Source organism: Vespula pensylvanica, chromosome 7, assembly GCF_014466175.1.
Source record: "Vespula pensylvanica isolate Volc-1 chromosome 7, ASM1446617v1, whole genome shotgun sequence".
In the NCBI taxonomy this organism is placed as follows: domain Eukaryota; kingdom Metazoa; phylum Arthropoda; class Insecta; order Hymenoptera; family Vespidae; genus Vespula; species Vespula pensylvanica.
Genome location: NC_057691.1, coordinates 8,100,945 through 8,114,886, shown reverse-complemented (window position 1 = coordinate 8,114,886; position 13,942 = coordinate 8,100,945). Strand labels below are relative to the sequence as shown.

The 13,942-nt window shown below is 42.8% G+C and overlaps 1 protein-coding gene across 2 annotated transcripts in view; it reads left to right on the top strand.

The window, feature by feature from the left end:
- The window catches only part of LOC122630608 (dual specificity tyrosine-phosphorylation-regulated kinase mbk-2-like), a 123,203-nt gene that overhangs the window by 79,084 nt on the left and 30,177 nt on the right, over positions 1–13,942 (top strand). The gene's annotated exons all lie outside the window — the stretch shown is intronic.

Below are 13,942 nucleotides of genomic sequence, written 5' to 3'. Positions count from 1 at the left end.
GTGCGAACGAATCGCTGTAATGCCTCTGGAAAGTCGATTAATATCAAGGTTGTTCGTTAAAAATAAGGACGATCATTGACGCGAATAATTAATGATAGAAATCCGAAAGTAGTGCCTAACGTATAATTCTTGATAAATATGAATCATAGATCAACTATCCGTTAACCGTTTCTTACATATGCTATCTATATGCGATAACTGAAACTATTCAATCCGTACATAATGTACGTAGATACGCGTACCTACTTTCTTAATACTATTTTGTTAAGATAGTTCAAACTTGGCACGTTCCGTTTTTAGTGACGTATTTCGTTTCACTCATAATCATTTCGATTAACGTCACGCGTCCCGATCTTATCTATCGTATTGCTTTCATAAAACCAGTCCTGGTAAATGCGATGTTTACGCGCGGAATTAGATTTTTTTTTTTCCTATAAAAACCATACTCCAGAGATTACGCGCCAACGAGTAAAGAAAAATTCACCGAGCGATGTCAGGGTCGATAGTCGTTGCAATTTTTAATCTCTCTCGAATCGTCTTAGAAAGCATCGTTCGAAGCGTCGTCTTTCGAACGTTCGAACGCTCCGAACCGTCCAATAGGCGGATTAGAATCGAACGAGTCGCGTAATTATCGTTACGCGTGAAATAAACAGAAAATAGGGTCGTAATATCTTTCGGATTATGACGTCACGAAGGCGTAAGAAAAATTCGAACGTACGGAATTTATATCGGAATGTCGTTCCCTCCACCCCGAACGAAACTTTCCAAGATAATGATCGAAAGATAGGCGACGGAGAAAAGGAGATAATCGTTCGTGAAAGATTTGCATTATCCAGCGAGATAAATAGAGTTTCGAGAGGTTCTTTGAAATTCTACTCGGCCGGTGAGACTCAAGGTGAGTCATTTCCTTTTCGTCGAGTCAATGCGCCACCTGATGCACAATTACGCGTATGACTAATAAAACCTAATCTCGTTCTCTTGTAACTTATATTTAAGAAAAAAAGAGTAAGTAGAAAGAAAAGGAAAAAAGAGACAGAGATAACGCTAATGGCGTCTAGTAGTTTACTGCTTTTTACCTTTCTAAAGGCTACTTCTTTCTTTCTTCTTTGACCTGTAATAACGGAATTTATCGCGTCTCTTTAAATTTATCAACGATGCTGACCGGCTAAAAGTTATTTCGTGAGTTTGGTCTTGTTAGCGATCGACTTGTCGAAAAGATGGATCATCGATTTGCGTTATTGAACGCGTCAAACCCATGTCCTAGATTCGAAGGATCCTAAGTGTACGAAAAAAAAAAAAAAAAAAGAAAATCCAACGTTCGCGTATCGTTTTCTTTCGATGATACTTCCGATGAAAATAAATTTGCGAGGATAATTAAAAATCGACAGAAGTATTTTTTTCTACTATTTTTTTTTTTCTTCAGAAGTATTTTTTTCTTTCTCGTGTATATTCGACGATATTCTGTAACGGGATAAAGTAGATTAGTTTTCTTTTTTTTTTTCGTTCGCTCCATTTCGCAGATAGCTCGAGGGCTCATCCTTTCTTTCTCTGAAAACTCGACAGGATATTCTCCAACTCGATCGTTTTTTTCCTTTTCCCGGCGATTTCACGCTTTTTGAAAATTTCCACCCTACTTCTGGATGTTCATTTGCATTCAAAATACATACGTTCGTGCATGCGGAAAAAGTTGGCACGAGAAAATTCGAGCATACGCTTAAAAAATGGTCTTTGAAACTTGAGCTCTCGCGATATTTCTTTTGTTTTCTGTTTCGAATTAACGTTATCGCGATCAGTTTGCCATTAAATCATTATTATCTTACTATCTCACTGTTTACTTATTATCGACGGTGCAACAAGCTCGGTGAGGAAAGGAGATAGAGAGAGAGAGAGAGAGAGAGAGAGAGAGGGAAAGAGAGATCTCTAATTCGATGAAAAAGGGACGATCTTCTGAGCGAAACGATTTTATTAGAGAAAAATATGTGCCAACGCGTTGCAATTAGCTCGCATTCGTAAAAGTTACGAGGTATGAGGTAGGCTCGGAAACTGGAAACTCGTTTGAAACTGCATCGAACGGCCTCGGTCGGCGAGCTATTGTGTGTGTCCTATGTGTGCGCGTGCGCCCGCGCATGTGTATATGTGTGTGTACTACAGAAGTCCACCGCGCGAGCATTGCGCCGAGCGATAATGACGAAATTTCAGTCATTATAGTTTTACGCGAATTCGCAGAAGCATAAAGTGTGCCAGGTATCTCCTATGGCATCTCACCTCTTTCTCTCTCTCTCTCTTATCTCTCTTCCCCTTTTACTCGTACCATCTCTCCCTCTCTCTCTCTTTTACTCACCCTTTTTCCGACTCTCTGCGTCAATCAGAAAGCAGGCGAATAGACACAAAGTACGAACGCTGCTACCGTTCGAGAAACATTTTTCTCTAATCTTTCCATCTCTCCTAGGATCGATAGTGTGCCGTTCGAGGACACGTCTAAGTGGTTATTTAGAGTAGCGAAGCTTATCGATGAGTAACTTCGAAGACTCTCGTTCAATCAGACGGTCTTCATTTTTCGCTTTTCCGTAAATCACTCTCCATTTTCTTCTTTCTCGTAAAAGACGCTTATCATATAATACTCGTTTATCGATCGAACGATGTATCTCACCACGAGAGAGAGAGAGAGAGAGAGAGAGAGAGAGAGAGAGAGAGAGAAAAGAAATCCGATTGGAAAGTTATTCGACTAATGCACGGTCCTGACCTCGCGCAATCTTCCATCTAGCAGAGCCGGATTGAGAAAAAAGGAAAAGGATATATAATCCGAGTCCGAAGGCGAAGCCGTCTATTATTTTGCGACGTTTTGCCAGGCAGATAAATCTCCTACGAGAAAACGTACCGGTTAATGCGATCGGCCAAGGGAATTTTTGCAAACGGGTCATACAACACGGAAGCGGGGCCTGTGCGTCGCAACAGAGAGAAAGAAGAGAGAGAGAGAGAGAGAGAGAGAGAGAGAGAGACAGTCATGCGGATCGGTGATAGTGACTCACCGCCTCACCTACACCCTGACGGATATACGTATTCGCAGAGATCGTGCGTGTTCGCGCGAGAGAAGCCCTAGGAGTTCCTTTTTTATTAGTATTTTATTTTTTTCCCTTTTTTTTTTAAATCTTTGTTTTTCATTTTCGAGTCCGATATCGCGCATTTCCAAGGTACGCGCTCTCCTCCGCCAGAATATTCATTGAAATCATTTCTACTTCTACTTCTACATCTGCTTCTACCTCTTCGTTTTCGAGATTTTCTAAGTAGCCGAAGATTAATCTTCTCGAAGTAAAGTGGCGTTATAAATGGCAAACGATACTTCGATTAAGATGATTTCTCTTTCCTACAGATAACGTCGAAGTCGAGCGTTTACGAGTAACGGTGATCTCCCATGGCACGAAAATCAAAGAAGCTGCTTAGAAACGATAGAAAGTGCGATCAAGAAATATTGAAAAAGCGGAGCTGTCGGACAAAGGACGAAGTAGGAAAAGGTCAAAGCCCTAACCGAAATAATTCGATCCATCCTTTATGAAATCTTCGCCCTCTCGAGGAATCTCTTTTGTACGGAAAATCGTGCGTTCGACCATTTCGATACGATATTAAAATAAATCTACCTCTTCTCTTGTCTCTTTCTTTTTTCTTCTTACGAGCAAGAGAAAAAGGATGATAGCAAACGCTTCTTCCACGTAAACGACCGCTGTCGCAAATCCTTGTTCGCGATACAAGCACGCGCACGTATACGAAAGCTCTTTGGTATTGCTTCATATCGGAGTATAATACAATGGGGATTCGCGACACCCATTGTTCACTTATGGTCAAAGTCTCTCCCTCTTTTTTCTCTCTCTCTCTCTCTCTCTTTTTTGTATCTTTTTTTTGCTTCTCTCTTTTGCCGTAGCAAGAACTAGTTCTTTTCCCCGTCTCTCCGGGATTAAAAGAGCCGACAACACGAAGAAGAAAGGACAAAGGCTCGCCATGCTATTGGTTCTTCTACGAATTCGCGAGATCGTGCTCGTCGTCTCCCAGCTAGGAAAATTACGATACACTCGGCGGGGAGAGGGATGGCGAGGGAAAAAGAGCTGTCCAACGAACGCAGAATATTTAAAGACTCTTCTCGCGATCGGGAAGATGAGGAAACCCGTTAGCTGGAAAGCCTATTGGAAATTTCTTTTCCATCCCCGGTACTTAACGAGTTTCTCATCGCGATCGTAGTCGTTCGATCGATCCTCCTCGGTCGACTTAACGAGCAACTTTATATCTCCAAAAAAGACGATACAAGCGATACCAATCTTTCCTTCGACGGAAATGCGATCCTATTTTCTATAGTCCTTTTAATCGAAACGTCCGACGTTTATTCGATTTTACCGATTCCGTATATATCTCGTATAAAGCGGAAAAAAATGCACGTCGTTTCGGAAAAAGGGACGGGACGCGATCGTCGGAAGTTTCGCGGTCAGTGGAATGTCGTTCTTTCGGATTCCAGGAAAGACGAAATGCACGAATCTCTCGACGGATTTTTACGAGAGATAGCATTGAATCGCGAGAATAGAAAGCGTTTTATGAGTCAACGAGTTTACACCGTGGATATCGCGCATCATCTTTCGGCGAACTCGCGCGTTTAATAAACGGTGAATGTTCTCTCTTTGTATTCTCGTTCTTTCGCTTCCTCGATTAATTAGCAAATTATTAACAACGATAGAAAATAGCAATTGAGGAGAGTTCGACGGCGATGCGTAACGAAGCGCGTCGCGATGGATACTTTTTCTAATATCTCCGATATCTCCGGAAGCTTCGGAGGTTTGTCAACAAAACGTTTCTCCTCTGGAAAGCACATGTTCGAAAAGAGGAAAGTTAGTCACCTGTCGAGTAACAAGAATCTGCTGGCGAGCCGGTCGAACGGACTGCGGTTTTCTCCGTAGTACGCGGTCGTTGGGTAACGCCTATCTCGAATCACCTTCGATATATACGAATGCGTGGCATAACTTAGAAACATTGATCTTCGAAGCGATAAAATGTACGGAGCAAAAGGGCGTAACGCGCGGTCACGAGTAGCCCGAGAAATTTTTACGGCCGGTTCTTCTTCCTGCATCCAATTCGTCGTCCCGTGATTAAGAAAGCTTTTATTTTATTTACTCATCCATCGCGTCGATGATATCCAATACGTTATCGCAGAGATCGTAAAGAGGTGACGCAATTAGTTACATCTTTCTCTTTATCGCTTTTGTAAAGTTGTTATTCCGCGAAGGATCTATTTGGCGCTTGTCGTAACGAATTTCGAAGAAAAAAGTACACGCATCGACGTCTACTTTTCGTTGAATGATATGACGCTGCTTTTAATTAATACGACTGCACGATGAGCGTACTCGCTGAGCAAACAGGTACATATATCATTTCTCCGTCTCTCTCTCTCCCCTTTCCCTCCCTCCCTCTCTCCCTCTTTCTCTACCTTCGAACCACGTCGAGCACTCCGGACTCTTCTTACTCGAAGAAATACCTAGGGGTTCGTTCGCTTTCGGTAGTTTCAAGAAGGAAAGATAAAAGGGATGAAAGAAAAAGGGTAACTTTTCGAGTATACGGAACGTGCTCTCAACTAATTTGCGAATTTACCACTCGTTGGTTCTTTCGGAAAAGTAAACGTGGTAACAAGTTCGATGACGTAACGTAGAGGAGATATAGTTACGATCGTTTCTAATCCACCAAACCGCGATACAGTACCAGCGGACAGCGTATTGCACGGGTCTAGGATTTTTTGTCTCTTCTTTTTTTATAGAATATCAACCCTCTACACCCTGTACGAAAATTTACATTCGATCGATCGAAAGGACGATAACTTCGGAGCAGCATTCTCTCTCTCTCTCTCTTTCTTTCTCGTACGCTTTTAAAAATTCCCGCTTTATATCCTCGCGCTTAAAGCGGGAATTTTAAAAAGGGAATCTCAAAAGGGAACATCAGAGAGGATCAACGAGCACTCGTAATCGAAGCGTGTATTGCCTCGGCAGGACGTCGTCGACGAGCCATGAACCCTTAACGAGCATCCCCTCTTCCCCTTTACCCCCTCGACGACAAAAAACAACAGAGAACGAGCGTGGTATCCCCTTCGAAACGTTCCTTCGAAAAGTGCGGGCTTTTCGTCGAAATTCTCTCTGGCGAGCAAACGCGACAAAGAGACCTCTTTGCGTTGCGTGTCTCGTGCGTGTAAAACGAAACGCGTATTTACACGCACGTACACACAACCCCGGACAAAAACGTCTATAGATTCGCGTTTATGGAAATGTGTAAGACCAACCGGTGCAGCCGTACCTGCCACTCTTTCTCCGTCTTATTTTCTCTCTCTTTCTCTCTCTCTTTCATCTCGTTGTATATCTCTCCCTTTCGTTCACAGACGCGGTTTTTTCTCCTCTCCTCTCCGGTCCTCTCCTCCTCGTCGCACGCGTGTGCGTGCGAGCACACTTGGCCGAATGGAAGGGAGGAGAGTGAGCCTGAGCTAGAGAGTGGTGGGGGGAATGTAGTCGGAGTAGGGAGGGACGTGCCTACGATTCCACTCGGCCTTTCGTGTTGTGAGTGAGTGAGTGAAAAGCAGTCAGTCAGTCAGTCAGTCAGTCAAGCAGCCAGACGGACGCGCGCACGGTGTGTCGCGGCTCTCTTTTGAGAGAGAGAGAGAGAGAGAGAGAGAGAGAGAAAGAACATAGCTGGAATATAGGAAAGGTAAAGAAAGAAAAAGAGAAGAAGAGAGGATCTGTCATGTATTCCGGTCCAACGTCTTCTTCGTCCTTGATCTCGTAAAAAAATTTCCAAATTTCGTAGTCAATTATTTTGTATCGAACGATCGACCTTTCACTGCCAATCGACACTGCCAAAGAACGAAAGATAGAGCGTATCCGATCTAGTGCGTTTGAAAAGGATCGTGCTCGTATATCTATCTCCCTTTCTCTCCACCGTTCGCGCGAGATCGATATATATATATATATATATAAAAAGTAAAGAACAGGAAAAAAAGAGGGACGAGAAGAGAAGAGAGAGAGAGAGAGAGAAAGATAAATAAAAGATAAAAAGAAAGCAATATCGAAGTTTCGGGCTCGTGTGACACACCGATGGACGTATCACATCAACGTAGTGACGTGCCGTTGCCCGTGAGCGTTGAATTACGCGTGACCAGTGAAAAGGGATCCGAAAAATGCCCAGCCAGACGACGACGATTCTCCTCAAGTGCTCGATGGTCGACGTGCCAGCCCTTAATCACGTAAAATTAAAGTCCCTTTACGGAGGAGTGAGTATGAAAAGTTACACTTTCTATTCTCTAATCGTTATTTTCATCATGTTTTTCTCGACGTCTATCATTACACCTCGTTCGAGTCGAAATTACGAGGGCACTCTCGGTCTCGCGTTTCGTCTGAAATTTTCATTTATTTTCTATCGATCGATACGACGATGTTCTACGCATCGGTACGTCGTCGTTAGGATCTCGTCCTCGTTTAACGCGTAATTGTATCCTTTCTCTCTCAATGTCGCAGCAACGTGAAGCGGAGAGGAGAGCAAAAAAAAAAAAGAGAGAAGAAAGAAAAAGGATCGTATCCTACGGATTTCCCGTTTATTTTCACGAACGGAGTTCCACTTTCGCGAGAGTACACGTATTGTTTTGCGTGTACATACGTATGTGTGCGCGTATGTGCGCGTGTGCCCGTGCGTGCGTCATTATTGGAGAAACATCAATCGATCTCTCTCATCCTTGAGATACTATTCGTCAGAATTTTATCCTCTCTCTTTCTCTCAATGTCGGGACGCGACTTGTTTGTTTATATATACGAAAGAAAGGGAGTTGGGTGTGTATCGGGAAATAAGCGTGTTCCCCGATGAAGAAGGAGAAAGAAAGAGAGAGAGAGAGAGAGAGAGAAAGAAAGAAAGAAAGAAAGAAAGAAAGAAAGAGAGCCGGGCCACAAACATAACGGTACGGACCATGTAGAAACTCTCTCGTCGAGTTTGTCGTCCAACCCAGCCATTCCACAACGGTTTTATAAAAGGAGACGCGATATCGCTATGTAGGTACCTTGTATGTACACCCACTTCTCTTTTTTATCTTTCTTTCTCTTTATTCTTACGACCTTTGTTTTCCTTCACCACCTTTCAATCCAAACTTACTTCATTCTCCAAGAAAGAAAGATAGAGAGAGAGAAAGAGAGAGAGAGAGAGAGAGAGAGAGAAAGGGAGAATATCTTCTTCCGCATTTGGTATTCGATGTTTCATCCTCGTCGTCGAGCCAGGGATAGATTCCTCCTTTTTTCCTTTCATTCTCTTCCTTTCATTCGCTTCTTGTTTAATGCAAGACTTTGACGTTGCGTAAGTCGGTGAGTGCGCTTTCTCACGGAGTGTCCTACAAGTTTTTCTTTTAGTTTGATATACCAGTTATGTTAGTGGACGAACGCATTGGATATTGCACGTTGTTATGGGAGACACGACGACGACGACAACGACGACGACGATGACGACGAAGTACCCGTAGCCTGGATATAAGCGAGAAAACGTTAGTTTTGCAGCGTGCAATTTTTCTGATAAATCGTTGTTGACTCATCGTAATCATGATGAACATCGTCGAGAAAGAACGAGCGGATGAAGCTGAGAGAAGAAAGAAACGTAATATAATATAGTTGTTAAAAGAAAGGGATGTATGTAGGAGAAGTTGCTTGGACTCGTATGGATACCTACGCGTCCCTCTTTACTTTTCTATGACAATGCTAAGCAGCTACGACAGTAACTCGCCTATGCGCAAAGCCGCACACGTGCGCACGTGTGTCAGGAAGGCGAGGGAAAAGTCTAAGTACGTATGTATATTGAGTTTAGACCGACCGACCGACCGACCGATCGCATACGGTACTTGGTTGGTATCGACTAAGGTGAACAATAGACTTCTCGTCCTGCTGTTAAACCGCGTGGAGCTCTATCTGAGAAAAGTGACGAGCTCATTGTTCCGTCCGTAGTCTGTAATGATATATATACATATATATATATATATATATATATATATATATATATGTGTGTGTAAGTATATATATGCGCGTGGATCGATGAAAATAGGAAAATAACGCGTTAAGAAAAAAAAGATAGTCTCTCTATGATTTTCAAACGTATGTTCGTATGCGTCAGGGAGAGTGAGAGAGAGAGAGGGAGAGAGAGAGTAAACATAATGATATTAACAGTAAGCTAATGACGATAGGTCGCTCTCCTGGTATTTCTTTACGAGCGTGAACGTAAAAAAGGGATGGGGAATAACGCAACGAGGCGATCGTTAAGGAGAGTTAAGGAGAGACGTGGAAAATCGTCGAACAGCTGATCGCGAACCATCGTGGGACTTTAGCGTGGGCCGACGGTATGCTCGTGGTATTTAAATCTCGGTATAGCGTTTACTTGGCTATCCGTTTACAGCAGCATCAAATCTTTTTTCTCGAACCATGCGATTAGATCGTCTTATCTTTAGAATGATCATTTAAAATCGTTCTTTATGTGTATATGTATATATATATATATATATATATATATATATATATATCTATGTATAAAAGCGTCATTAAATCGCAATGGTCGTAACATAACCTTCGCCTGACTCGTACTATTTCGCACAAGTGCGTAACTCAACAACGAGACTTGTAGCTAAATTACAGTGCGATTAGGAGTGGAGTAGAAACGTGTGTTTTATCCGCGCGATAGAACGACACATCGTGGCCTTGAAGAAACGGGAAGAGGAAACATAACGCGTTCCACTACAAAGTCGAATCGAAACACCGAGTCCGGGATTTGAAACGAGTTGGAAATAGTCTCTCGTGTCCTTCGGAATATCGGCTTAAGCCCTCGCGAGAATACGAATTATTACATCGATTTCTCTTAACCCAGAAAGATTTAGAATCCCTTTTGGTATTTCGTTGAAAAATTGGACATTTTTATTGGAATCGAGAAGACGACCTTTCGTCCCAATCCCTTATTACATCTAGTAAATTTTATTTTCTTTCTAAATAGATAGAACGTGTTAGAAAGGAAAAAAAGCGAAGTAGCTGTCGTTATTATCAGCAAACGCCTTCTAATAATATCACTAACGACGATATCTCTGGGTTGATCGAATTGACGTCGATAAGGATATCTTGGCGTCGTCGTCGTCGTCGTCGTCGTCGTCGTCGTTGTTCGAACAACGCGTTTCTTTCAACGACGAAGCCCTAGGAAACGACACTTTTGACTCGACAGTACGTTCGTGCGTCGCTCTCCCGTGCATCGTTCGTATTCTAAAAATAAAAGGGGTGCAGTAACCCGTGGATTACAGTTGGGAAGATAGAAAGAGAGGGAGAGCTAAAAAAAGGAGAGAGAGGAAGGGATGGGAGGGAGAAAGAGTCGCGAGGGTCCTCGAGGAAGAGTCGACGAAAAATTGGACGCTCTAGGAGAGTGAGACGGAGACACGTGTGCGTCTTCGTTGCCGTCGAGTCTCTATCTCTTTCTCTCACTCTCCCGCTCTCTTTTTTTCCCTCGCTCTCGTGGTACACGGATGCGTGTACGTCTCTCTCTCTCTTTCTCTCTCGTGCGAGTCGTTGTATGCGTTCGAGAAAAGCGCGCGTGCATCACCGGGCCCTCTTTCTTTCGAGATTCAACGCGTCGTTTCGAGTGAGATTAAATGGATCGACGTTGGAAAGTGTGTCTGCCTCTCTTCTGAGATGTCTCTCTGTGCGTAGATACGTACGAGTTCTTTTCTACGATATCGCGAAGAAGGAAGTCTTTGTAGGTCTTATTCGAGGTCTCTCCTCTCGCCTTCTGTCCCTCTTTCTCTCTTTCGGTGGAATCGATAAAATGCTTCGGAGAAGTTCCCGGAGTTACTCGATATTTCTTCTTCTTTTCTTCTCGTTTCTCTTTCCATCTTTTTTGTTTTCTTCTTTTATATAGAGAACGCCCCACTTTTTTCATCGTTTGCTTTATATTCCCAGTATCTTTCCTTACAAATGGAATACATTTTAGTAACACAGAAATTTTTCGAAGAAACTTTAAAACCGTTCGATACGTACTATCTTCCTTCCAAATCTCTCCGTATAACCCTCGGGTATGAGAAAGGTTCACCGGGGAACAAAATTCGATCCCGTTTCCTTTCGAAAACGAGAAGAGATGGAGAGAGAGAGAAAAGAAAGAGAAAAGAGAAACGAAGGCGGCATCGAGAGGGAGGGAGCCGGTGGCCCGATCGTTTTCGTTGGAACGAAAGAACGGAGGGCATGGCCGAGTCGGCGTCCCGTATAATACCGTTGCCTCGCCGAATACGTATCCAACCTCGAAGATTGGCCTCGGGATAGAAATTACAGCTCGGAGGCTGCTATCGAGCCAGTGGTATCGCTTTAATTCGATAACCTGTTTCCTTTTTATGCGTCGATTCTCTGCCCTCTCGAAGAAGAGCAGCAACGGCAACGGCAACAGAACGAACCAACGAGCGAGCGTCTCCTTGCTGCTTCGTTTTTTGCAACACGAGTCCTCGTCTCGTACATACTCGTCCATATATGTAATAGGTACGTGCGATCGCCTGGATATATACCTGGCCGTCGTCGGTACCAGTAAGTGACCAGGTCGGTGGGCCCGTGGCCGTGAAAGTTCTGTTTCGCTTATATGTTCACGGGCCAACAGAGCCACGTCGTATCTCGGTAAGACAAGTTCGATATGCGATCGTCTCGTCTCTCGATCTACCGAACCTATCTAGCAAACGAACGCAGTTAGAGAAACAGGGAGAGAGAGAAATTCGTCCAAGTTAGTCAACGTCCTGTCATCGTCCGTGGAAAGGGAGAAATTTTCGAAAGCGATGACGAGTGTCTTTAGTTTCGCGAGAGTTAGTTCCGACGGATCGAGAAAGTTTTTCTTCCACCCTTCGTTCCGTCGTTACGATTCTTTCCGCTGTACGATCGAGAATTAAATAATTTACAAATTGGAAATCGAGTCTCGTTAACGTCGATTCTAGATTTTTTTTTATCGATATCGCGGTACATCCTTCTTTAAATATTTTCGAATAGCCTCCGACCTCGGAAAAATAAACGTCGGGCGTCTTTGAAAAGAGGGTGCGGTTAAAAGTGTGTCGTCGAGGGTCAAGGCCTGATTTCTATCGATCGAGCCAGTAAATATCGAAGACGGAAATAAATAACGAGTAGGTGGGATTGTGTTACTTCGTTTCTATTGGAAAAGCATTCTGTTTTTACAAGAGTAACGGAAAATGAAAGCGAGTGAAAAAGAAGGTCCTCTCTCTCTCTCTTTCTCCCTCTCTCTCTCTCTCTCGTTTTCTTAAAAGAGAACGGAAAAGATAGTTCGAGTCGATAAAAGTTTTCGAGGTAAGATGTTACTTCGAATAAATCAATCGGAAAATAGCTCGGGCCTCGGTATGTACTGTACATATAAATAAAATGAAATCAAATGGAATTTTAAACTTCGTACTCCTATTTATTTTATAAGTTTTTCGTCGTCGCAAAATATCTGATCTCTCTCTCTCTCTCTCTCTCTCTCTCTCTCTCTCTCTCTCTCTCCGTCTCTCCTTTGTATATACTCAGACGCAAGGGAAAAAAATTTCCGAGAGACCTCTAACGTGCTAGCGAGCAAATTTAGTCAGGTAAATAAATAAACAAAAACGGTCGCGTTCGTTTAATTGTAAGGAACGTTTTATTTATACTCTCGCAAGATTTACGTTACGGCCGGTGTAGACGTACACATTCGTACACGAGCTACGAGAGGAGAAACGACCGCCGAGATAAGATACGATTCTTTCCATCTACTCTTTTTGTAAAAACGTGTATCATTATATCTTTTTCTTTCCCATCCTGAGATTAGAATATTTTCCTTCCGATCTTCGAAACGTGGACTGGTACAGGAACGTTCGTTCCGAAACTTTGACAACTTTTAAAAACGTTCGAAAAATAATAGTTAAGTATGTATTACAAATTCATTCGATAAAAATTTATAAACCACAAATCACATTGCTCGTATATATATATATATATGTATGTATAAATATACGAGATTTTTTAGAAAGCGACATCGAATAATCACGAAATATTAGAACAGCGAAGAGTATAGAGAGCCGACCGGTAGATCGACTTAATAATATTCGATCAATAATCGAAAGAAGGTCAAGTCTCTTTCTTTCTCTCTCTCTCTCTCTCTCTCTCTCTTCTTTGCGAGAAGAGAATATAAACTTGCGCCTTACGAAGAGAGAACGTCGATTTAAAAATCGTCTTATTTTCCGAAAATACCAAATTCATCGACCTTTGGAGCATCGATCTAACCGAGAAAGAATCTGCTTGAAAGACAAAAAAGAATAAAAGAGAAAAGAAAAACGAGGAGAAGAAAGTTATTTACACTCGCAGTCATTCAAAAGTCACTGAAATCAACACTAATTCCTATGTGTATAAGCTTATGCGAGCTAGAAAGCTTCTCTCGAGATCGTTTCTTCTCGTTCATCGTTTTTCTCTCGTTTCGCGAGAGGAAAGCCGCGCTTGAGCACGATCGAACCCTTTTCCCTTCTCCCCTCTCCTCTCTCGCTTTCCTTCGACGGTCCATCCGTTCTCTGCTCGCATCCCGTATTGCCTCTCAGGATCCTTGCAACCCTTCTTCGACAACTGCCACTACTTCTCTCTTCCTCGTTTTTTCTTTTTCTCTTTTTATCCGCGCTCGTCGTTCTCCGTCACCTACGCCAACGATCCCATTGTTGACCGATCCATAGAGAACGAAGAGTAATAGAGAGAGAGAGAGAGAGAGAAACGAGTTGTCGGGAGAGGAATAGAGAAGAATCATTACGAGTTAAGTATCTAGTCGTCGAGTCATTACCTCACGAGGAAGTTACGGGAAAACATACACCGATATATAGGACAGGGGGCTCTAAAAATCTAGATTCGAGACGAGTTTTCTTCTCCGCACTTTTTCCTCTTATACG